Genomic DNA, 26,823 nt, shown 5'->3' with positions numbered 1-26,823 from the left:
CCTGCCCAATTGTTTTACGCTTTTGTCCAAGTGGCAGGGTTGGGTGGCAGTGGTGGTGGAGGTGTTTGGCCGCTGAGCCCTCCGTCTGCCCCACGCTGTGGCAGTTGAGGGTGATGGGGATTCAGGCGGTGGTGAAGACTTGCTTCTCGCCCCCTACCACCACCACCACCAGAGGATGGGGACAGCTACGGTAACGAGGCACCCCATGAGGACGCCATATGGTGCCAGCCCCGCTGCGGTGCGAGACCAGCCTTCCCCAACCAGGAGGCAGGTGAGGCGGCTAGCCAGTTCCTGAGGGAAGCCAGCCTCCCCATAGTAGTGGCAGTGCACCAGCGCCGCCCTTCCCATCAGTCTGTCCCACCAACCACTTGTTGCCCGCCGTCGCGCCGCCTCCTTAATAAGATTCAGCACCCACAGTTGAGTGACCTCCCACCAGCTCATGATGGCCGCCGCCACCGCCAGTATCCCCACCAGCAGCCTCCTCATCCCCTCCGTCCTCGCCCTCAACCCCCTGACCAACGCGACCTCCTCCCCCTTCCCGCCCGACTCCGTCCGCCTCCCCAACAAACTCAACACGTTTTCCCACAGCATTTTTTCTGTTTTCAACAGATTTGCAATTATTTGTTACTTTATTATCTTTGGACTCTTTAAAACTGTTTTGTAAGCGATGTAATGCAATACTACGGTTTTGGGAGGTAAAAGAGTTGGTGAGAGAGAGAGAGAGAGAGAGAGAGAGAGAGAGAGAGAGAGAGAGAGAATAATAAAAAGATGAAGAAAGTTTTAGGATGAGGAGGAGAGGGAGGGAGTGTAGGAGGAGAAGAAAACCTGAATAACGAAGAGCATAGAACGAAATCGTCTGCTGATAACAAGAACACAGGTTTAAAGATTCGATGGCAGTGACAAGGAGAACATTATCAATAAGAAAAACCTTCCCTGATTCCCATGAAAGAATGTGGCGGTAACAGGAGGAAAATAAGAGATGTCACCGAATAAAAGATGTCACAGTATACATGTCAGGATGTCACTGTCAGTGTGTCACCGTATAAAAGGTATCACCGTATAAAAGTTGTCAAGATGTCACCGTGTAAAAGACGTCAAGATGTCACTGTATAAAAGATGTCACCGTATAAAAGATGTCAAGATATCACTGTCAAGATGTCACCGTAAAAAAGATGTTACCGTATAAAAGATGTCACCGTATAAAAGATGTCAAGATGTCACCGTGTAAAAGATGTCAAGATATCACCGTATAAAAGATGTCAAGATGTCACCGTATAAAAGATGTCACCGTATAAAAGATGTCAAGATGTCACCGTATAAAAGATGTCACCGTATAATAGATGTCAAGATGTCACCGTATTAATGATATCACCGTATAAAAGATGTCACTGTATAGGAGATGTCAAGATGTCACCATGTAAAAGATGTCAAGATGTCACCGTAAAAAAGATGTCAAGATGTCACCGTGAAAAGGATGTCAAGATGTCACCGTAAAAAAGATGTCAAGATGTCACCGTAAAAAAGATGTCAAGATGTCACCGTAAAAAGGATGTCACCTTATAAAAGATGTCAAGACATCACCGTATAAAAGATGTCATCACCGTATAAAAGATGTCAAGATGTCATAGTATAAAAGAGCCATCCATCCCTCATCCAATCCTATGTCGCCCCATAAGGAGTATAGGAACCCGGGGCTAGGCAAGTTGGTCCTGACATTTAAGATGAGTGACCAGCCTCACTCATCCCTGAGTGGCATTATGTGAGCAATAAACCCCAACCACCCCTTGGATATAAGCCTACACAGGCTTAGTCCGATTGGAGCACCTTAATTACCCACTAAACCGCCAGGTGCCATAATTTGGTTACATGGTTACCACCCAGCGTAGTAAATGGTTTCCTGGTGTACAGGAAACCATTTGGATTGTCACTCTGAGTAGAGTCACCCATAGGCAGTGGGAAGAGGAAAGAATGAAGGAAAAAAAACTGAAGAAGGAGTGTAAAGTCACCCGTAGGCAGAAGAAAGAGGAAAGAAAGGCAGAAGAGGAAGGATGGAAGGGAGGGAAGTGCAGACATCCAAAGCAGCACTACATCGAGTGAGTGGATGGTGAGCCCCCCCCCCTTACCACAAATGTCACCGAATAAAAGATGTCAAGATGTCCATAGTAGAGATAACTTTTGTATTCGACTCTCGCTATGCCGATGTTACTCCTCTGGCCGTGATTCACAGGAGCCTGAGAGTGTTGATAGCTCTTAATAAGTTTGGTCCTTAAGACAGCGTGATCAGGACTGGTGGAATCGTGGCCTGTGAGTCATGGCAGCCCGGGGGCAGGCCTCGCTATCGGGTCTTTTTTACTTTTATTTTCATTTTGTTTCCCTGTGGACTTGGGATCTGATCCCCCCCCCCCTCCGAGATGTTCATTTCGTTATTTTTCACTTGATGGTGTAAGTTATGTTATACATGTTATTCCTCGCTGCACGCAACGCCATTTGTTTTCTCCTTATAACTTGTGATAGGTACTTTTTTCTTCGCCATCATGATGATATCCTTGGACTGAACGGGTTAATGGAGTCTGATTTGAATACTTTCAGTAGACGAGACTATTTCTAAGGTGACTAAAGTGGACTGAAGGCAGAAAGAATATAAAACAAAAGGTGTGATGGTAATGAAGTATTTACCTGCTGTCATTGCCCTACCTGGTGGTGTAGTGGTTAGAAGACCTCAGTGGAAGTGACGGCCGTGCACTAGTTAGTTACCCCACAGAGTGACTGAATGTTTGTCGCTCATATAAAGCCACCAGGAGAAGTAGGCCGGTCAACTGCCCTGAAATGTAGGCTACCAGACTGGGATAGCCTAGCCTAGGGCCCCTACGCGTACAAGGAGGTAAAATGGAATTGCCTGTTACCTTTTTATTTATTAATTTTCATTTATTACTTCCTACTGATGTCAACGGTTGACCAAAATTGTGATGTGCTATTGCAATTCCTGCTTTACTGAATGTGTGTGTGTGGGGGGGGAGGGGGGGAGGCACTCCGTTGAAAAGTAGTGTACGATGCACTGAGCGCAAAGGAAGCACACGGATATTTGCTGAATGTCTGAGCTGTGGTCAGCCCTACACTTCTACATCGACACATATTCCAAATGCTTTTTCATTATTGACTTCTGCTTTAATACACTTTATAGCACTGAGGAACGCACAGACCAACATTTCTTGCTTGAGTTTACCCATGCAATTATACTGTATGTTTCCACTGACCTTAACTTTGTTTAGACGCCTGTCTGTTACTAGTTTCTTTTCGTAGCTTGTGGTTTATTATGTTGGTTCCTCACCCCTCTTAGAAGAAAACTTGATTAGGTAAGTCGTAACATAGTAGGTGTACTGGAAAGTGTACCTGGAAAGCGAGATAGAGCTTGAGATAAGCAGCTCGTTTACACCGAGAAGAGTACCTTTAATACAGGTTATCTGGAAATCAATAATCTTACTTTTGTTATAAGAGTGTAAATATTATAAGAAAACTATTTTTTTATTTTCTTGAACAGTAGATTTTATCGAAATATTAATGCAGTGAAAGTAAAAAGTATTGTGAAAGAAAGTAGAAATAACACTTAAAAATTCTTAAAAGTATATATAAGAAATTATATCTTGTGTATAAATGGTTTTCAAAATTAGGTCTATAAATATTTATCCCGAGAAAAAGATAGCTAATTAAAAAAAAAAAAGTTTTTGTTGCAATAAAATTTTTAACTTAATATTAGAGGTGATATGCCAATCGAGCTTTTATATCTGGTTTTCTAAGAAATAAATTTAATTTACGTGCTTAACTATTTAGTTTTAGCAACTAAGAAGATTAGGGTAGAGCTTTTTCTTCCAAAATGAAGAATTATATAACCCATAAAAATATAAAGAAACAAACAAACTACATCAACAAAATCCCAATATCATGCAGCGGCCTCAAAACCAAAATGATGAGTTGGAGAAAAATGACGCATATAAAGACGATACAAACATACCATTAAAAAAGTAGTCCCAATAATTACATGAAGACCGTGAAAGCCTGTCGCTACAAAAAACAAGATCCAAAAACTGAGTCATTAATAGTAAACGGAGCTTCAAAGTATTCAAAAGCCTGAAGAGCTGTAAAATAAATACCTAGGATTCCTGGGCTTACTCCAACCATTTGCCGATGCTGTAAAATTATTTACTAAAGAGCAAACAATACCAACCATATCCAACTTTCTATCATACTGTTTCTCCCCCGTCTTCAGGTTATTTATTTCCCTCTAAGTTTGAGCTATCTTACCTTATCAAACTGGATTAGTAAATTTTAATACAGGAGATTTATTCTTCTTATGTTGTCTAAGCCTAGGAGTCTATTCAACTATAAGTGCTGGTTGGGCTTCGAATTTTAAATACTCAATACATGGAAGACTACGGGCTGTCGCTCAAACAATTTCATTCGAAGTTAGACTTGCTCTTATGCAGCTATGTTGCTAATTCTTAGTAAAAATCATCATAGCGCTATTCTTGGTATGAAGTTTAACAAATCTTTATTAATTAAGAGACTTCGACTTCCTATTCGTTCGTATACTATATTTACAAGGCAAAATAATCTTGAAGAACATAGGCCATGACCGACCATTACAACACCAGCACCGTTCATATCTTTACTTGTTACTTACCATAATATACTTTCTGGTTGCCAGTGGTGCTAAGTACAGAAAACTGTAAATGCTTCCTTTGCCGTTGTTTTTGCTGATCCTACTCTTATAATTGTTTACTGTTGCTATATTGTTGCTACTGTTGTTGCTGCTATTGTTGCTATTGTTGTTGCTGTTGATGTTGCTACTGTAGTTCTTGATGCGATTACTGCTTTTGTTGTTGCTGCTCCTGTGGATGCTATTATTGTTCTTACTGATGACATTGTTAATATAGCTGTTGCTGTTATTGTTATTCTTGTTGTTACTATTACCCCCACAGGGATTTTACCAGTCTTTTCAGTCCTTCTCCCTCCCTTACCGAGCTTAACAACGTATCCGCGAAGCGTTATTTCTGTCCTGCCAGACTCTTCCAACTCTTGACCCCTCCCACTCTTCGGCGCGTTATTGTGCTCTTTCGCTAGACTTTCTTTGGAGTTAAATGCAGACATTTAACCATGGGCTCCTTCGTGTTGCATAAATTAAACTGAATACTGCCACCCCAAAAGGCGCACACACCATGATTTGCTGTGCTTATAATGTTTTACAACAGTTGAGGTCCGACTGTTGTTCTTCACAGTAAATACAATGTCAGGATTTGAGTGTAATTCTATCTGCATAACTCACGACTTAAATTTTCGGTTTCTTTAAGGAGTGATAAGATTTTCTACCTTCCAGGACAATTTGTAAAGAGCAATAACTAGTTGGTTATAAGATAAAGCAGACAAGCTAGGTAAGTCCATTCAGACATGCCAAACATTCAGAAGTCAAGGGAATATTCCTGTTGAAGTGATTACATGTACAGTTCGAAGACAAAAGCCTAATCAAAGATGTAATTATATTTCTTACAAATAAATGATCTGGTGAGATCCAAAAATAGGAAAGAGTCAACACAAAAGTAAAGAAACTTATAACAGAGTGAAGGTAAACTAGTCCCTGCATTCGTCCACTCAGAGCCCACAGCAATAGCCTGCGTATCTGACAAAAAGAACTTGTTCGATAAGTAAATCGCTTTCACTTCTCGTGTAAACACTGTTTAATTCAGTATTTACCGCTAATAAATCAACCATACATTTTGTTTATTATTTTACAAAATAAACTTACATAATACTGGATTAAGTATATTTCTGAAATTTATATTTGGGGTTTGTCATGACTGGGATTAGCACAGATTACAGTGAGGTGGTGGGGAGGATGGAAGAGGAGAGAAGGGAGAGAATGAATGGAGGAAAGTGGGAGAAGAAATGAGAACGAGGAATGGACGGTGAGAAAAGGAGTGATATAGACTTCAAAGAGAGAGCTTTAGGAGTAAAGAAAAAGGAAACACTCATCTGAATGAGATACAATAAACAGAGAACAGAAGGACTAAAAAGGATTAGGACATGCGGATACGAGGAAGCAGGTGAAGTGTAAGGAAGAAAAACGGGGGGAGAAAGAAGAAAAAAAAAAAAAACAGGTGAGGGGTGGAATGAAGTAGACTATATTAATAAGAACGAGGAAAATCAGAAACGTTGTTAAGGAGGGAAAAATGAAGTTGGTATAGAGTATATAAAATTGTGGTCCAGCAGGAAGAGGTAAGGAGGTGTGAAGTGTGGGGCACAATGATGGGTGGAAGAAAGGGAGAAGGAAATAAAGAATGAGTGTTGTAAGATTAGGTGAGGGAAGCGAAGTGAGATAGTGTGTCAGTAGTCAAGTGAGGTGGAGTGCTAGGGTAGAGACTCAGGAATAGCACCGGACTTTATTTCTACCACAGAATACTGACGCGTAGCTTAGTGGTTTGGAGCGCTGGCCAGTGGGGTGGCTAGGTGTGCCTAAGTTAAGATCCTTATGGCTGAAGTTTATATACTTATTTATTTATGTATTTATTAATTTACAGTCATTTAATGCGAGCAAGGTAATGGATCGATAATTCATTCACAATGGTCTCTCTCTCTCTCTCTCTCTCTCTCTCTCTCTCTCTCTCTCTCTCTCTCTCTCTCTCTCTCTCTCTCTCTCTAAAATAACTGAGGAAATTTATCTAAAGGTACAGTTGCTGGCATATCAAACAGAAACAGCCCGTCCACCAGCGAGGTGGTGTAATGCTCTCTGCATCTGGTAACACTGACAAATATGGAACTTCACCAGGTTTCGTTCGGTTGCTAGGACGAACCGAACGTGGTGATCATTGCAGCTGTGCGTAGTTATTGGTGGCAATATAATGTATAAGCAATGTTCCGCCAGAATATATACTTATAATAGCATGTCATGATTACGGTAAGGTTGTAATGTCTGCAGTTATCCAGTCTGAACACGTGCACATTACATCAATTATGCCATTAGTTACAAAAATCGCTTGTATTAAATGCAGTTATTATGAATGACGGTTAATATTATTAATGACACTGATTATTATGACACTGATTTCATGAATGGTTTAGTTTCTGGTCATGAACCATGCAACAGTTAACAGTTCATCATATAAGTCATAGTTTCAGCTTCCCCACAACTATCAATGAACAGAATATTATCGTGACGCCCATCCTCCCTACCGTTAATCTGACATCGGTAGACCTCAGAAATCGAAGCAAGTTCACTACATATAGGAGGTGGCACCTCAGGAGGCGGCAGGGTGGGGGTGGGGGACCTGGGAGACAGGAGGAGGGAGGTGGGTGAAGAAGGGGGCAACAGTGGTCGAACTGGGGGCTAGAGGAGAAGGATGATGGGTTAGGGGACGGTAGACTTTGGTGGACGACAGGAGCTACAATGGGAGAGATAGATTACAAGATGATGACTGGGCCAAATCATTGTTTCATGGAGAATATGGAATCTTACGGTCAGACCATAAAACGTTATGTTGACGTTGCCACGTGTTGTAATTGACCCTCATGGTTTGTAACAATTCACGACACAACTAACTCTGGGTGGCTCAATACCCTTTAATGAGTACGGTGACTTTGTTAATGTGCAAATATATGACACGTCCCTACAGTTTGCAGATATTACAGCTGTTGTTATAGTGATTGGGAATTACAGTACTCTTGTAGCCTAAATCGCCGCCCACATTAGCGGACAGTGACTGGTGGACTGTCCGCCCCGAGCTTTCTTTTCGATTGATATCCTAAATTCCTCTATATCGGTGATTTAACCCTTTCAAGCCTTTTTTTATTATTAATAAGTTTAATAATAATGTCCTTGGGCTGAAAGGGTTAATGGCAGATCTGTTTGTAACCCTTTCTGTGCGAGATATCATTTCCATGCTGAATAAATTGCTTTCAAGGCAGCAAGAACAAAATACAAAAGGCGTCAACATAGCGAAGAATGGACAGATGGATGTGTAAGATGGGACTGCATGGATTGGTGGATGTGGGGTGGGTTGATGGATGGATGGGTGGGTAAGTTTGTGAGAAGGCGGTATATATACGGTATTAGTGGAGTGTGTGTGTGTGTGTGTGTGTGTGTGTGTGTGTGTGTGTGTGAGAGAGAGAGAGAGAGAGAGAGAGAGAGCATGTTGTAAGTCATCTTGCGGAGCTCCAGTCTTGGCGACTGGGTGGGTAGTTTAGTAGGTGCTGGATGAGTGACGTGGGTTGATGGGTGGACAGGTGGGGTGGATGGAGTGGGTGGTGTGGGGTTCGTAGTTGGAGTGAGTACGGCTGGTGAGTGTAGTGTGCATAGTGGGAGGAGTGGGTTAAGTGGGTGGGATTTGTAGGGTGGATGAGTGAGTTGTGCGAAATGGATGGGATGAGTGGAAAGGGTGTACAAGTAGGATGTGTTGGGTGGCCACGGTGTGTGAGTGGGTGGGAGGGTTGAGGTGGTTTAGCTGGGTTGGACACGTGGGTGGGGTGACTGGGTTTCCTGGGTAGGTGAGTTGGTGGGTGGATGTGTGGCTTCCCGGAGGACAAGTCCAGGAGACCCTCTTACTACACTCAGTGAGTGGATAGGTATATGGGTGGGTGGGTTATTAGTTAGTGGATAGGTATATGGGTGGGTGGGTTATTAGTTAGTGGATAGGTATATGGGTGGGTGGGGTATTAGTTAGTGGGTAGGTATATGGGTGGGTGGGTTATTAGTTAGTGGATAGGTATATGGGTGGGTGGGTTATTAGTTAGTGGATAGGTATATGGGTGGGTGGGTTATTAGTGAGTGGATAGGTATATGGGTGGGTGGGTTATTAGTGAGTGGATAGGTATATGGGTGGGTGGGTTATTAGTTAGTGGATAGGTATATGGGTGGGTGGGTTATTAGTGAGTGGATAGGTATATGGGTGGGTGGGTTATTAGTTAGTGGATAGGTATATGGGTGGGTGGGTTATTAGTGAGTGGATAGGTATATGGGTGGGTGGGTGGGTTATTAGTGAGTGGATAGGTATATGGGTGGGTGGGTTATTAGTTAGTGGATAGGTATATGGGTGGGTGGGTTATTAGTGAGTGGATAGGTATATGGGTGGGTGGGTTATTAGTGAGTGGATAGGTATATGGGTGGGTGGGGTATTAGTTAGTGGATAGGTATATGGGTGGGTGGGTTATTAGTGAGTGGATAGGTATATGGGTGGGTGGGTTATTAGTGAGTGGATAGGTATCTGGGTGGGTGGGTTATTTGGTGGGTGGGTGGAAGGAGCAAAATAGGTCCGCTGGGGAATAGGTCAATTCGGTAACAGGTCCAGGGTTAAAATGCCAGTTTGGGAAAACAGGTCCCTGGAGAATCCATCAGGGGAATGGTCCTTAGTGGAAATAGGTCCAGTGGGTAAAAAGGGTACGGATGGAACACAGGTGCCTATGGTGAAATGGGTCAGTGTGGGGATTTGTGCCCATGGATAGAAAATAGGCCCATTGGTAGGTCCACGGAGCAAATAGGTCCGTGGAAGGAAGATAGGCCCAGGGGTAAAAATAGGCCCATGGGAAAGCTATTGGATGTAATATATATCCATGGATAAAATAGGTCCATGAAGGAAAATAGGTCTGTGGGGAACATTGGTCATTTGATGGAAAATAGGTCCATGCAGGAAAATAGGTCCATGGGGAACATTGGTCATGTAATGGAAAATAGGTCCATGTAAGAAAAGTAGGTGCCTGGTGGAAAATAGGCCCTAAGGTGAAATAGGTCCATCGGGACAAGGGGGTCCATGAGAAGGCCCTTGAAGAAATAGGCCCATAGGGAGTAAATGGGTCCGCTTGACAACAACTGCAGGGGTGAAGTAGGTCCAAGGGGAATATTGGTCAACGGAGGAAAGTTGGGTCATGGCATAAAATAGGTGCAATGGTGAAATGGGCTCCTGGGAAAAATGAGTCCAAGTGAGACAATGGATCCTTGGAGAAATGGTTACAATTGGATGAACATAGATCCTTTGGAGAAATGGTTACAATTGGATGAACATAGATCCTTAGGAGAAATGGTTACAATTGGATGAACATAGATCCTTTGGAGAAATGGGTTCATGGAGGAAAATACATCCCAGCGGGAATGTACGTCCAGGAAAGAAAATGGGTTCACGGCATGAAAACAGGTTTCTGAGGGAAAATAGGTGGGTGAGATGCCCCGTAATGGGTGTGTAATTGGTGACGGGTGAGATGCCCCGTAATGGGTGTGTAATTGGTGACGTGTGATGTGCCCTGTAATGGGTGTGTAATTGGTGACGGGTGAGATGCCCCGTAATCGGTGCTTAATTGGTGACGGGTGAGATGTAATGGGTGTGTAATTGGCGACCGATGAGATGCCCCGTAATGGGTGTGTAATTGGTGACGGGTGAGATGCCCTGTAATAGGGGTGTAATTGGTGACGGGTGAGATCCCCCGTAATGGGTGTGTAATTGGTGACGGGTGAGATGCCCCGTAATGGGTGTGTAATTGGTGACGGGTGAGATGCCCCGTAATGGGTGTGTAATTGGTGACCGATGAGATGCCCTGTAATGGGTGTGTAATTGGTGACGTGTGAGATGCCCTGTAATGGGTGTTTAGTTGGAGACTGGTGAGATGTCCTATAATGGGTGTGTAATTGGTGACGGGTGAGATGCCCCGTAATGGGGGTGTAATTGGTGACGGGTGAGATGCCCCGTAATGGGGGTGTAATTGGTGACGGGTGAGATGCCCCGTAATGGGGGTGTAATTGGTGACGGGTGAGATGGACCGTAATGGAGGTGTAATTGGTGACGGGCTGATGTGCTTTTAGTCTAAAATCCTTCCTATCCAGCTGTTTGGGTAGTAATGTTGCCGTGGGTGTCGCAGGTCCCAGCGGTGCTTAGTGACAATACAATGATAACACTTCCATCACTGCAGCCCGCTTTGGTATTGGCTCATTTATCTAAACTTTATCTCAACGTCCCAATCCCAGGATTTCGTTTTCCCCAGACGTTAATCCCTTCACTCCGATGACGGACTATTTAGTTTAATCTCGCTGCATCCAGAGGGTTTTATTGGCCTGAAGAGAGACTCCAAACCCTATAGATTAGTTAGTGCTTTCACTTACCCTTTCGCTAGAAAAACGTATCTCTTAAGTTGACTAAATCGTCCGTGGGTAACAATTTACTGATAGAATACGACACCGAAAGATGTTTGGAGATGGCAGCAATGAAGCCCAGGAGACGCCATAAGAGTGCAAGAATTAGTGAAGATTATTCCTATCTCCTCCAGGTCAAACAAAGCCTCCTTAGCTGATTGCACTCACCTGGAGACAGCAGAAGAGAAAAATGATATGAGAGAGAGAGAGAGAGAGAGAGAGAGAGAGAGAGAGAGAGAGAGAGAGCATAGGCTGTTTTCATGCTGTTGGAAAAAAAAAACAACAACTGAAAATGACGCTGTTTTAGAGAGAGGGTCTTACGCCAGGTGGCTTTGTTGATTTGTAATGCCGCTCCCTTATTGATTTATTTTTCATAGTGATTTATTGAGTGATTTATTCAGTGATTTATTTAGTGATTTATTCAGCATAGTCCACAGCATAATCATCTTCTATGTTATTGATGCAGAGTATGTCAGCATCAATACGATATAAAGAACATACTAAGAAAATGGTAAAGTGAAATACACAAAATGGTAATGTGTAAATGGTAAGGTGTAATGGTAAGGTGTAAATGATAAGGTGTACATGGGAAGGTGTAAATGGTAAGGTGTAATGGTAAGGTGTAAATGGTAAGGTGTAAATGGTAAGGTGTAATGGTAAGGTGTAAATGATAGGGTGTAAATGGTAAGGTGTAAATGATAAGGTGTAAATGGTAAGGTGTAAATGGTAAGGTGTAAATGATAAGGTGTAAATGGTAAGGTGTAATGGTAAGGTGTAAATGGTAAGGTGTAATGATAAGGTGTAAATGGTAAGATGTAAATGCTGAGGTGTAAATGGTAAGGTGTTAATGTTAAGGTGTAAATGGTAAAGTGTATGTGTTAAGATGTAAATGGTTAGGTGTAAATGGTAAGGTGTATGTGTTAAGGTGTAAATGTTTAGGTGTATGTGTTAAGGTGTTAATGTTAAGGTGTTAATGGTAAGGTGTATGTGTTAAGGTGTAAATGGTAAAATGTAAATGGTAAGGTGTAATGGTAAGGTGTAAACGGTAAGGTGTAAATGGTAAGGTGTAATGGTAAGGTGTAATGGTAAGGTGTAATGGTAAGGTGTAAATGGTAAGGTGTAATGGTAAGGTGTAATGGTAAGGTGTAAATGGTAAGGTGTAATATGCCAAATGAGTCGGGAAGGAAGCGGTGTTACAAAGTCTCCTGAGTCACCTGAACGGCCCAGACTTTTGTATTTCGAGATTCTGTAGCCAAGGAACAGGACGGAAGGCTGATGAAAGTGACACACACACACACACACACACACACACACACACACACACACACACACACACACACACACACACACACTCTCTCTCTCTCTCTCTCTCTCTCTCTCTCTCTAACAACGACGATGATTGATAATTGGTTGATTGATTGATGATGATGATGATGATGATGATGATGATGATGATGATGATGGAGGGAGACGAGGAGGAGGAAACACGCTCTGCCTCCCCTCCTCTCCCCAAAGTGGCAGGTTATGTGTACCTTGAAATATTCCCTCCAAAGAAGCCCCGGAGACACAGTGGCTGGAGGTAGGGAGGGAAGAGAGCAGGTAAGGAGAGGGGAAGAACGAAGATGGAAGGGAGAAGTGGGGAAGCAGGGAGAGAGAAGGTGGAAAGGAGAAAAGGGAGAGAGATGGGAAATTGGGATGAAGAGGGGAGGAAAGAAGATGGAAGAAGCGAAGTAAGGAGGGAGATGGAGTGTAAGGAGAGAGATGGAGACAGGGCGCATGTCATAAAAAGACTTTGTAGTTACTTGTAGAGAAGTTATATATATTAGACTTGTGGACGAGCGGTTATTATACTTGAGTAGCTTTGTAAGTAGATAATCTTCTTTCCCATTTGTCATTCAATGACAAGGAGAGGTAAAGAATAGTATGGAACTATTTTTATTGTCTTGGAAATATTAACAAGTCTCTCACACAGAGCGAAGTATAGAGTCCCGCTAGCTATCTCCCTATCTCTCTCTCTCTCTCTCTCTCTCTCTCTCTCCCAAGTTGCTAAGCCTTCCTCCCTACACCCTGCCGCGTCTATGGCCTCTCTCCTTCTGAGCTGTCTTTCCTAAATTCTGGTGAAACAGGAGTCGTTATCACGTGTGTTCCCTGTGGTTGGAAAGTTCTAGAAGCCTGTGTGTGAGTATGTGTGTATGTGTGTTCACCTGGTGTATCGCTGACCAACTAACTGCATCATCTGACTCCTACTTCCTAGTCTGTCGTCAGCTTTTCCTCAGTGTAACTTGAAAGATCATTTCCCATTCCCAGGCTCGCATAGAGCTGTCTATCTATCTATTAATCTATCTATTTATCTGTTTGTCTATTATGATTTGTAATTATAATATGGACTCATAACACGCAAAGGGGAAGAGAAAAGAAGGGAAGGAGATGGGGAGGTAGAATAGAGGGGGTGATGTTGAAGGATATAGGAGGAGGGAAAGAAGGAAAGGGTGAGGCAAAAGGGGGGGAAAAAGGGAAAGGGAGATAAAAGTGGAGGTAAGAGTGGGATGGGAAAATGGAAGAAGGAATAAGAAAGGGTGTAAGTAAGGGCAAAGGGGGAGGAGGAAGAGAAGACTGAGTGTGGGAAAAAGGGAAGAGGAGAGGTAAGAGAGGGAAGGATGGGGAAGAGAAGAGGCGATTGGAGGAAGGGGACGGATGAAGGAAAGGGTAAGGGCGGAAGTAGGGATTGACATTGGAAAGAGATGAGGGGTGAGAGAGAAAGGAGGAAAGGGAAAGAGGGAGAGAAGAGGTTAAGAGGGAGAAGGGAGAGAAAGGAAGAGGGTGAGAGGTGGAACATGTGAGAGGAGGGGAGTGGGGGAAGTGGGATGGCAAGGGTGAGACAGAAGGGGGAAGAGGGAACAGGAGAGTAAAAAGAGCGAGAAAGAGGGGAAGGCGAAAGGAGAGAAAGAGGAATGGGGAAAAGAATGGTAGTAAGAATGGAAGAAGGGAAATAGGGAAGCAATAAAGGGGGGAAAGAAAAGGAGTAAGAGGAGGAGAGGAGATGGAAGGGGGAGTGAGGGAGAGAATGGAGGGATAGAAAGCAGAGAAGGACTAGGGGAATATATTAGGTGAGGAGGGAGGTGGACGAAGAGAAGAACGTTGGGAAGACTGGGGGATAGTGAGGAGAAGAGGGAAAAGTAGGAGAGGGGAGGACGTAAGGAAGGGGGAGGATAGGTAGGAGGAGGAGAAAGGGGGGGGGGATGGCAAGCAAGAAACCCAGAACGAAATGGCCGAGGGGAGGAGAGGGGAGAGACGGAGGGAGGAAGAGGGGAGGAAAGGGAGGGAAAAGGAGATTAGAGGATGGGGCAAAGAGACATGATAGGGAGGGGTTGAAGGGATAGGGGCATGAGCAAGAACTCTGAATACACAATACCAAGAGGAGTGGGGGTTGGGAGGGATTGGGGGAAATACAAAGAAAGATGGAGAGAGGAGGAAGAGGGGAGAGAGGGGGAGGGGGCGAGGGGAATGAGGAAGGAGAGAAAGAGGAAGGAATGAGTGAGAAACCTGGAAATACAGCAGTCATGAGGAGACGGATGAGGTAAGAGGGAGAGAAGGAGGAGGAAACTAGAGAATGGGGGAGTGGGGAGTTGGAGGGAGGATGGGGAGACGAAGAAAATGGGGGAAGAAGGTGGCGAGAAGGGAGAGGGAAAAGAAAGGAATCTGAGGGGGGAAAGGGGAAACTAGAAACACCTTGGTGAGAAAGTCAAGGAAGAGCGGGGAAGAGGATGGGGGAGGATGAAAAAGTAAAGCTTGGGATGAGGGGAAGAGATGTATGTTGGGAGAGAGTGGTCAGGTAGGGAGGGGGAAAGAGAGGGGATGGGGGGGAAGAGAGGAGGTAGGGAGAGGAAAAGAGAGGAGGTAGGGAGGTGGAACGAGAAGAGGTAGGGAGGGGGAGAAAGTGGAGGTACGAATTGGAAATCCTGAATACAATGACCGAAGGGTAGAGACGGCGGAGAGATGAGGAGAAAGGAGGAGAGGAGATGGGGAGAGAGAATGAAGAGGATAGAAGGATGGAAGGGAGGAGGGAAGGGGGACAAAAGAGAGGAGATAGAGAGGGGGGAAAGAGAGTGGGAAGAAGCAAGAACCTATAACCAAGGAGAAAGGAAGGGGGGAAGGGAAAACATGGGGAGAAGAGAGGGGGAGGAAGGGAAGAGAGGACTGGAGAAGGGTGAAGGAGAGAAGAAAGCGAGGGAAGGGAAGAGAGGACAGGACAAGGGTAAGGGAGAGAAGGAAGGGAGGGAAAGTGGGAGAGGGAGGGAGACACACATCAAAGAAATATGTAAACTGAAAGACAAGGGCCCTTACTCCGTGGAACCACCATCACCACAAAATCCACAAAATCTTCAAGAGTCCGGCAGGGAGGAGGAGAGGCAGGGGAGGGAGGAGAGGGGAGGGAAGAGGTAGGCGAAGAAGGCAGCGGATGGGGAATGGGGAGGGGCAGGAGAAGGGTTGGTCTGGAAAGGGGGGGGGGTAGAGGATTGAGTTGAGGGGGTGGCACAGGGAGTGCGAGGATAAGGTGGGGACATGGTCATAAACAGGCTGTGATTATGCTGTACGTATATTTTCCTGTGTAACATTAATTATTTAGAGACCTCCATTTTGGTGCATATGTGCGGACTCTCTCTTACTCGTGCACTGATACTCACGCGGATACACACACAAAAAACATAAAACGAAAAAGCGAAAAGCACACACACACACACACACACACACACACACACACACACACACACACACACACACACACACACACACACACACACACACACACACACACACACACACACACACACACACACACAGATGAATACAGAAATAGACAAGAAAACAGAGAAAACATAATTGTAAAATGACATGGCCCTGAAAACACTATTAATTTATGATATTGGCAGTACCTTATTTCTTATGCACAAAAATTAAATGTATAGGTCAGATTATTTTTTTTTTTTTTTGGGGGAGGGGGGGTGCGTATTAGTGGAAAATAAGATAAAGCTGTTTTATATCTGCTCACATTAAGGTGTAGTAACTCGAAGTGAAAACGATGATGGCACAGATGTTGTGTGACACTGTGCTTCGTGTTAGTCTTGCATTGTGCCTTCTTTTTCTTTGTTTCTGGATCCTTCCTAACCTCATCTCTTCGGTGAAAAATTAGGACCAGAATGATAACAATGATGAAGGTGATTGTCTGATTGGTTCCCCAAATCAGGACTGGCGGCACAACTGTTAGGGTGATGATGATGATGATGATGATGATGAGGAGGAGGAGGAGGAGGAGGAGGAGGAGCAGCAGCAGCAGCAGCAGCAGCAGCAGCAGCAGCAGCAGTAGCAGCAGCAGGAGGAAGAGGAAGAGGAGGAGAGTGTTGTTGTTGGTGATGATGATGATGATGAGGAGGAGGAGGAGGAGGAGGGAGGAGGAGGAGGAAGAGGAGGAGGGTGTTCTTGTTGTTGTTGATGATCTTGATGATGATGATGATGATGGTCATAATGTTCACAGTGCAAAAGAACGTTGGTTATGCAAAAAGAAGCGATGCGTCGTACTGTGCGATGTATTGCATGTATATATGTATGTATGTCAAGATTGTAGTGTTAGTTACCCTGTACCTGCATAGGTGACCTAGTACCTTAGCAGCTGTGTACTCCCCCATATGGGTCGAGGAATCAGTGGAACGGTTATCACTGATATACAGGCAACCTAGTACCTAATCAGCTGTGGACTCCCCGTGTAGGTTGAGAAAGCAGAGAAACGGTGGCCACTTTTAAATGTAACCAATGTCAAATAACTATCTAGAAAACCACACATGCTCAGAGTTAGGAACTCAGTATTATCAAGGCAACCCACTGAGGCAATATTCAGCAGGTGGCGCGCCATTTGTGTACCCTGCTTGTCTACTGTATTAGCACTACACAAGAAAACTCTTGAATTGAAAATATACAGTATGTACTGTACTTACGTATGTCCAGCAAGTATAGCCATGGCGACACCCTACAACTACACTTGTCTCTTGAATAGGTTTCCATTGTCATAGGAAACCGTTTGGCTTGATATTCATTGTAGAGTCACCCGAAATCCTCGCTACATTGAGTGAGCGGATGGGTTGCGCCTCACTTGTGTGAATCTCTTTAGTGCTAGAACTCTTTTTACTTGACGGAACTAGTTCACTCTGAATGCTAAATTGTGGTGCCACGAGATGCAGTTATGCTATTTTGAGGTCTCCTTGGTTACTAGGCAAATCAAGTCTCCATTCGCACTTTACTTGGTCATCAACTGAGCTGAAAAGGGGGGTCGGTAACTGTCAGGTTCGAAACAGTAAAACTACATTTCCCTATAACAAACCCTTCTAACAAACCCTCCTCTTCCACTCTTCAGGGGAGAGGGTGAGGAGGCTTTGTTGATTAGTTAGTTAGTTAGTTAGTTAGCTAGAGAGAGAGAGAGAGAACACTTGATTTACCCAAACAGACCCTCATAGCAAACTCTCGTCTTTCACTCTACAGGTTCCATTAGAAAAAGAAAACACCTTATAATTCCCCCAGGTAAACTCTTCTAACAACCCATTCCTTTCCCTCTGCAGGTGCCATCTTTGATCGTGACTCAAGGGACATACAGGGCGCCTTCCTCCACGCCATCAAGCAGTACAACCAAAACTCCACCAGCCGAGGACTCGAGCTACACGCCTTCGTCGATATTATTAGCACTGCCGATGCCTTCAAGATCTCCAGACTGAGTGAGTGTTCGCCTTTGTACCCTCTTGAGTTTATGGTGATTTTTGGGTCCGTTCATGATCTGAAACCGTGAGTCTTTGTTGTTATGTGTAAGTTTTTAAAGTGAGAGTGTTCAGGTATTTCCTTGAGCTTTCAACGATTTTAACTCCATCTTGGAAAGTAACTCCATCTTGTGTAGTGTTTAAAATTAATGGATGCATAGGAAATGCAGTGATACAGATAGGTTGCGAAGTAATGGCGATTTTTTGTGTGTCGGCGAGAGCATGTAAAGATTATCATACACAAAAGGATTGACTACGCTTGAGAGTCTCTTGAGTGTGTGAAAGAGTTTTGTTATTTGGGGTATATGTTATATACTGGAGGTGGAGCTGGACCTGGTTCTGTGGCTAGGGTAAGGAGTGTTTGGAGAAAATTCAGGAAGCTGTTGTCTCACCTGACACTGAGAGGGCTCTCCTTCCTTGCTGAGGGATCTTTGTATGCGGCATGTGTTAGGAATGTATTTCTGCTAGGAGAGGTAGTAAAGGAAGAGGATATTTGTAGACTCAGACGTACAGAAACGACATTTATTAGCTGGATGTGTAGTGTGTCCTTGAATGGGAGGCAGGGGGAACGGGGTGGAGTTAAGATTATAATTGAAGAGTTGAGAGTAGGGGACGTTAATATATTATTACTGTGATGAGGAGGGTTAGATTGAGACAGTCTGGGCATGTTGAGAGGATGGGAGACGACAACTGGGTGCGGAAGATGAGAAAAATGAGCGTCGACTGTATGATAGCGAAGGGCAGAACAAAAATTATCGGGATGAGATCTTAGTGTGTGACTTCAGGGATAAGCGACTGAATAAGGAGGCTGCCAGAGATTGGCCGGCGTGAAGAAGAGCCGTTGGGTGACCAAGGCGGACGCATGCAAGTATGTTCGGGCTTTTATAAATGAAACGAAGCGAAACGATTTAACCCTTTTCAACCTGGGGATGTTGGTTTGGTTACATTCTTGCAGATTTTATTCTCATGACGATTTTATCATTTAGGCGGGGGGGGGGGGGAGTTGGAGTTTCGGTTGATTTACACCTTCCCTTCGACCCGAGGACGGCATTTTGTTGATAATCTCGCTGTCTCAGGCTAAGGTAGATATTGCCTTCTTTAGCGTCTGCGTTATTGGAGATCTTTCCTAAGCTGAATGTAATCATCCATAGATAACAAGAATAACCAAAAGAAAAAAGAGAGAAAACATAAGAAGGAAAAAGAAAGACGTCGCTGGTATATAAAAAGTGTACGATCTCGATTTTTTTCCTGTATTCTCAATTTTCCAAGGATTTGTGACCCCGCTCAAGCTCTGCAGATTAAGGGTCCTAGTGTAAATGGCTTTGGAGATTTCCTGACACCTCTTCCTTAGCAATTTGTTATGTCCCTCACACCTCCGTACCCTCTGCCATGTTAATGATGCAGACTATGTCGATTTTTAAACGGTAAAGGTAACATACGTTGAGTACACCGCTTCCCGTCCGATCAGCGAAGTTAAGCAACGTTGGGTCTGGTTAGTACTTGGATGGGTGACCGCCTGGGAACACCAGATGCTGTTGGCATCCCTACATGTCAAGTGGGGTTGGTGGAGGAATAGTGCCCCTCCCTGTAAAACAATTAACTCTAAGCCCTTGGCCACCCCGTTTGGGATACATGGCGTCTGGCAATGAATGCTCAGTAAATTGCTGTGGAAAAGGCCCTAACACCAGTTCCATAGCAGTTTATTATTGGCTACGTCTAGTTAATAAATTGCTGTGGAAAGTGCCCTAACACGTCATCCTTAGCGATTTATTATTGGATACGACTAGTTAATAGATTTGCTGTGGAAAGGGCCTAAAATCACCATCTCTGCAGCTTGAATTCTGAGTTTTAATGAGAGATAAACACTAAAATATCCATGAAGAAGTGCTGTGGTAATAATGTAAAGCGGTAGTATTGTGTTTTTGTGCCACTGAGCTGCGTGCAATAAGCTGCCACCGACGAAAATCTGGGCCAAGGTAAGATGAAAGGACCATAGAAGGTACTCTTAAACTGAATAAAAAAGAAATTATGGCGAAAATAGAGGTGTACCAAATAAGAGTTATTTTTTTTATCAGTCCCCCTAAGACCCATTGCACGGTTGAATCTTCTCCAAAGAGGAAGAGAAGAACTGCCCTGATACACTCTGCTCCATGCTGGCCTCGTGTAGTGTGCTACGAGGTTGTTTGTTTGAGAGTAGTGTTAGTGAAAGGTTGAGCTTCGTAATGAAAGAGACAGATAGACAGACAGAAGCGATGTGTGTGTGTGTGTGTGTGTGTGTGTGTGTGTGTGTGTGTGTGTGTGTGTGTGTGTGTGCACGCAGCATTGAGGAAATAAATAATTCTTATGGGACAAAATCATAAAGGCAAAAGCTTCCGAGGAGTTTTGGTGACGAGAATCCTTAACCCTTTAACCGCGGGTATTGTTTTGGTCTGACTGTCCTCTCCCGCGGGGGTTTCAGCCAAATGTAAACAAACCTTTAAACCTTAATAACTCTGCACAGAATAAAGCTAGAGAAAAAAATAAGGTACCATTAGAAAGTACTAACCTTCAGCTTTCCATTGATGTAGGTTTTATGACTTTGTTGACTTTCACAGGACGGGCAGAGCCGTTAGAAGTGAGGGGTGTAAAATCACTATTTTACGCCCCACACACCAGTACCAAATGCCAACCACTCTCTCATAATAGTAATATAAACATATATGAACACTGTACATACGATAAACACCCACTCTGTGTTCAATGAGGTAGGTAAAAGGCACTTCACTGCGGCTCGCCTGCTCTTCACTGCGGCCGCGCCTCACTTCACTGCGGCGTCACCCGCTCACTGACGTTTCAGGCGATCTTTTCATTATTTCTAACTTCTAATATTATTTTACATATAATCTGGGCAATATACATTATATTTACACTGCACTTATTACTATATTGCGTCACTGTCGCATCACAGAATTACACAAGTGCCGCAGAATTACACAAGTGCCGCAGATTCTCTTATTACAATATCACTTATACTGGCCAATATTTACATTTTTTTCTAGGCAAAATATCCCTTATTACTACATTATTCATTATACAATTATTGGTAAAGCACGTCACTGTCGCATCACTGTATATCACTGTCACTTTCAGTATTTACTCAGAGAGTGGTACTCGGCAAAGCACGGAGTTACACATAGAGCGACTTGGCATTCCAGGCACTGGTGTGTGCTCATTTTTCTCGTCCGAGGCCTCCGTGTGGTGTTATGACAACCTGTCGCCTGCTGTAAGAGGCAATTTCACAAGCTGGTGCCGGCTCATGTAATTGCGGCACTCAAGACGGTCAGGTTGTGTGTCAGAGTGTCGCCTCGGGATCAATGCCGTCACCTGACCAAATCGTGCAAGCAGCTGCTGCACGACAGTCTTGGAAAACTGTCTCAGTGATGGTTGCCTTATGCCCCCGACTTGTGTCTTGTAGAGAATGAAGGCGTTGAGCATGCACATATCGAGCATGTGCAGGCAAGCCTTCCTGTACCATCGGGTGTTTCTCCTGAGACAGTCGATTTCGCCAATCATCATATCAGACTTATCAACAAGTCTCATATTGACATTGTAATCAATGATGGCATCAGGCTTCATGATTGGCTCTCCCGTCCTGTAGCTGACCTTCCCAGTTCTCTGCAGTTCCCCCTTGTGGATGGTGCTGATCATATTCACGACCTTCTTGTCATGCCACCTGATCGCCAGAAGCTTGTCTGACTTCTTCAGGTGCACATCTCCCTTGGATGATGATGATGCTTCGGGGAAACTTGGCCACTCTTTCCTATAGCTCCGTACAGTGCCAACAGTGCCAATGCCGTGTTCAGCCAGGTATTTGGAGAGTTTCGGTGCTGTGTAGTAATTGTCTGTGTACAGCACATGATTACCACCAAAATACCTCTCCATCAGCACTTTGAGAACGGAGCCAGAGAAGCCAAGGGGGTCTTTCCTGTTCACGTCCATTGTGCTAGCAGAGTAGATGACAAAATCCAGGATATACCCGGTCTCACAGTCACACAGCAGAAAGAACTTAATCCCAAAGCGGTGGCGTTTGCTGGGGATGTACTGCATGAATTTGAGACGTCCTCTGAACAATACCAGGGATTCGTCTATGACGACTTTCTGCATAGGCCGGAAAAATCGCATAAATCGATCCCTAATCCTGTTGAGAAAATCCCTCACTTTCCACAAAGGGTCAGTTTGGGACGGGTTTCCATTGTCAGCGAAGTGCAGGTATCCTAGCAGCTGTCGGAACCGATCCCGTGACATATACTTCCCGAATATTGGGATAGTAGTAATGTCATCCACGAGCCAGTACTCCTCCAACTCATGTCTCTTTATATGGGGCATCAAAAACATTAGTGCAAAGAACACATACAGCTCTCTGATCCCGACAGGCAACCACGACACTTGCTTTGGTGAGCCAATAGGTCCCAGCTCTTCTGCTGCACACTGAGCTGCATACCTATTGGTCTCATCGCTGACATGCTGCACAATTTCATCATCAAGGAAGGCCAGGAAGTAATCAACAAAGTCATCTCCTGCATTGCATGGGAAGGCAGGCTGTATTCCAGCATTTGTCATATCAAACGGTGGATTGTGTGGCTGAAAATCTGCACTGTCAGACCAAACAAATGCATCAACTTTCCCTGTGCGTGGTTCAGTGGAAGTGGCAGGTTGCATTGCACTCATTTCCCCATGAGAAGGAGCTGAGGTGGAGGCAATGGGTGAGGCAATGGGTGAGGCAGGAGGTGAGGCAGGAGGCGAGCGGGAGGGGGGTGAGTGCGGGGGCGGTGAGTGGGGGGGTGGCGAGGGTGAGGGAGCTGAGCGGGGGGCAGGCGGGGGGGTTACGGACCTGGTGCGTGGTGAAACTTGACCCTTTCTTCCCCGCTTATCACCTCGCTTATCACCTCGCTTATCGCCCAGCTTTGCCCTCCAACTGCCATGCATCCCCTTTGTTCTAGGCCGGCCTGCCCTGCCTGCACGGCCTGCACGGCCTGCCTTCCCTCGCTTTGCAGGCTCTGGGAATTCGTATTCCTCAGATGATGTAGACTGAGGAGAGGGCACGGCAGAAGATGAAGATGATGTGAGGGCAATAGGGCTAGAGGAACGGGAAAGTGATGGGAAATGCTTACTAGGGCCTGGTGTAGGAGACGTAAGTCTGCGCTTCACTCCCTTCCCACGTGCAATACCAGTTTTCCCCATAGGCGCCTTCCCTTTCCCAGAGTAAGTTGGGGGTGGCGGGGGGGAAACAACACGATCACTTTCATCACTGTCACTATCAATGGTAAAGGGTTCACCACCAATCACTGCCAAATCGTCACTACTTGCTGTAAGTGTATCACTTTCACTGCCACAATCAAGAGTAGTACTTACAGTTTTGTCCAGCTCTGTTCTAATTTCTGGAGTGCTCAACCCCTTCTGCCTCGCTGTCGGCAGTTCCTTCACCGGTGTAGAGGTAGAAGGCACACTAGCACTGATCACTTTCGAGGAGGAAGCGAGCGACGATGAGTCGGGACGGAGCGCCATTCTCACGCACAGAGTTGGACAGATACTGACTGATGCGGGTCAGGGCAGGGGTGAGGGGGGCCCCCTCTGGGTTGGAGGAGGGAGGTGTGGGATGGCTGGCGTGAAAGAACTCGACAGCTACTCTTGCGTGAGAGAATTTGCGCACAGGAAAAACGCGCGGTGTTCAAAATATTCATGATCATTCCAGAATGACACCCGCGGTTTGGTCCAGTTTTGTCAATATCATTCTGGAATGACACCCGCGGTTAAAGGGTTAAATTCGGCTCAGTCTAAGTGGGATCTCAGGTAGTGTGGGAGAGGAGGGTTTTTAGAGCATCTGTGACGAAGGAGGGTTTGGAAGCTGTTAGTTCGTTTGTTTGTTTCCTTCCACCAGACGTCAGTGAAGAGGTAGAGAGTATATCATTCTATCACTAAATTTTCCGAGACGCTGTTTCTCCTGTTCTGTTTTTTGGCACCTTGCATGAAGTATTAAAGTTGATTTCGTGAAGCTTTTTATTTCGTTGTCTATTTCCTTCCCTCTGGCGTCTCTGAATAGATAGAGAGGACGTCATTCCAAAATTGTCAAGACAATTTTTTTCTCTGTTTCTAATCTTACTGCTTAGCATTATATTTCTCCGATTTGTTTTTTCTTCTTGCTTCACGACATAGGATAAAATCATAAAAGCTGTTAGTTCCTTTGGGTGTCTCTTTCATTCCATCCTGCATCCCTCAGTAGGGAAAGAGTATATAGTTTTGTCATTTAAAGAAATTTTTGCATTTTATATTTCCCCATCTCGATTCATTGCATCACGGTTCTGGAAGGATGTACATTGGTTTGTTATCTTCATTTGTCATCGATGAGTAGGGAGACAGTACGTCATTCCTTCGAGACACTCTCTCTCTCTCTCTCTCTCTCTCTCTCTGTCTCATTAAGAAAGAAAATAAACTTCGTAATCTCACTCTTAAAGGTACTTATAGCATCCTTGTCAGTTCCTCTCTCTAGGTTAATAGTAGTTCCTCAAGTTCACGCCACAAATAACCTGACATTATATTTTACTCCTTCTTCCACAGCACGGCTTTATCTGGCTTTACCACTTGATCCACATGATTATCTTTTCTGTTAGACTCATGCTGCTTTGAGAATATTGGACCCAACATGGGAAAGGCCCATCTAAGAGGAAGTACTAAAGGGTTTACTTATTTTCTCTAGCTCAAAAGTCTGTTCTAAACTGTCTGTCTGTCTGTCTGTTTGTGTATCTATCTGTCTGTCTGTCTGTCTATCTATATATCTATCTATCTGTTACAGAGGAATCGCCTCCACGTCGTCCTGTTGCCATTTGGCTGCTCTCCCTTCAACTCATTCTCTCTCTTTCATAACTCACCATTCCATCCTTCCATCTCATCCTCGGCCTCCCCCTCCACCTCACTCATACACACTCATCTAGTCAGTCTCTCATTTTCCATCCTCTCCACATTTCTTATCACTTTGAATCTCACCCACATTAGCACCGCAATGCTCCTCTACTTCCTTCAAACTTCCTACTTAAGTTAATATTTTGTCTAGATATAGTAGAAATAAAACATGTTATCGTAATGAAGGGATGAGAGAGACCTTTTATACGTAAGATTATTGACAGAATATATCACAAATATGTATGATAATTATTACCCTGAAGATGTCTTGAAACAGTAGACGACAGGTTGGGAGTCCACTGTATTTTTTCCCCCCATATGGAGAGGATGGAGAGCGAGAGACTAATGAGGAGTGTATGCGAGTGAGGTGGAGGGGGGAGAGGGAGGGGGAGGCCGAGGATGAGATGCAGGGATGGAGTGGAGAGGTATATGAGAGAGGGGTGTGTGAACTGGGAACGGGGCAGTGAAGTGGCACTGGACGGGGCGACGTGGAGGCGATTTGTTTGTGGCCACCCCTTACGGGATTGAGGCGTCTGGCAATAGAAAGATAGTTATACTTCCTGTAAACATATATTTGGCGGTGGTGTCCTTGGTAGCGTAGTGGTCTCGTAAGCAAGGAGTCCCAGGTTCGATTCCCGGACGGGCCATGGGAGCTTTAGATAGATCTTTGCACTAGTTTGTTCATACCTAGAACTTAATGAAGGACCTATATGTAAAAAGACACTGCATTATTCTAGGTGAAGAAACTACAGACTCTTAATGCACAGACATACAACGCCATCTGTGTCACATGCACCCCACCTCGTCCCTACACATCCCTTCCCTGCTCGTTCAGAGCCATCGTGGGAAAGGTTCTTGGCTGCAGCCCCTCGTAATGGAGAGGTTCTCTCCTGTAGTGGAGTATAAAGGACGCCACATCAACTTCTTTTGTGTATGTATTTGTGTTTGTGTGTGAGAGAGAGATAGAAAGATTGAAACCGTTCACAGAAATGCTGTGCTATGGCTTGGAAGGTCCCTAACATTTTTTTTTGTATCTTCTTTGTTACGTAAATCCTTCCAATATCACCATGCTCTTTATAAATAACGTACAGAAGGGTATTAACCAGCCATATCTAAAATAAATTACTAAGGAAGAGGAGTTACGGAGCTTTCTTAATCGACGAGAATACCAACTACGGTGCCATGTCCAAGTTCAAGAAGTGCTACGGTATACAGTATAGTTTCTTACCGACACCTCATCCGTAGAGTCCAGGAACACCTTTTTTGTCAGTAGAGAAGTGTCCCTCCCCCACCCAGTGCTTCACCCACAGGTATACACCAGTTGTATAAGGCTTACCGAGTGCAGGTGAGAAGTGCATGTGGATGTTTGGTGTTGGAATAGTTGTAAGTGGTGGAGCCTGAATGTTCTGTATGTCATCGATGGAACCTAGAAAATGTGTGTAGTCTTCATGTAATAACACGTGAACGGCATACAACTACTGCACTATTTTCTTTTTTTTTTTAAATCTATCCCGGCGCAGTGGCCTAGTTGTTGGCATTACTGGCTACGTATCTGCCAGCCCGATAGCGCCGGGGTTCGAATCCTGGTGCTGGCAGCTGACGCCGCAGGAATCAGGTGTTCATTCGCCCTTTGTGTGTTAGTAGGTAAAATGAGCACGTTGTGTAACACGTAGGGAAGGCAACTTTGGTGACCTGGGTGATACACTGGCCTTGTATTAAAAGACTGTAGGTGAATAACTCGCCACAGGCTCACAGACCGAAACTGAGCACCGTAGCTAAGCGATTCTTGGCGTTTGGCCCCACCTGTATCTTTTACCAGGTTTGATCAACCCCAGATTAGGACTTTTAGAAGGACACACTACCACCCAGCCCACCGGAGGCTCCAGAATTTTGGTGAAGGTTTCTATTAGCAAGTACCCCCAAATT

At 44.6% G+C, this 26,823-nt stretch overlaps 1 pseudogene; it reads left to right on the top strand.

Moving 5' to 3' along the window:
• Nucleotides 1-19,384: 19,384 nt before the first annotated feature.
• LOC145416867 (5S ribosomal RNA) lies at nucleotides 19,385-19,502 on the top strand (annotated as a pseudogene).
• Nucleotides 19,503-26,823: the final 7,321 nt, after the last annotated feature.

Source organism: Coenobita brevimanus, chromosome 1 (genome assembly GCF_032717465.1).
Source record: "Coenobita brevimanus isolate Jiangsu-jjx chromosome 1, ASM3271746v2, whole genome shotgun sequence".
NCBI classification, from domain to species: domain Eukaryota; kingdom Metazoa; phylum Arthropoda; class Malacostraca; order Decapoda; family Coenobitidae; genus Coenobita; species Coenobita brevimanus.
Note: the sequence above shows the minus strand (reverse complement) of the source record. Positions and strands in the feature narration are given on the sequence as shown.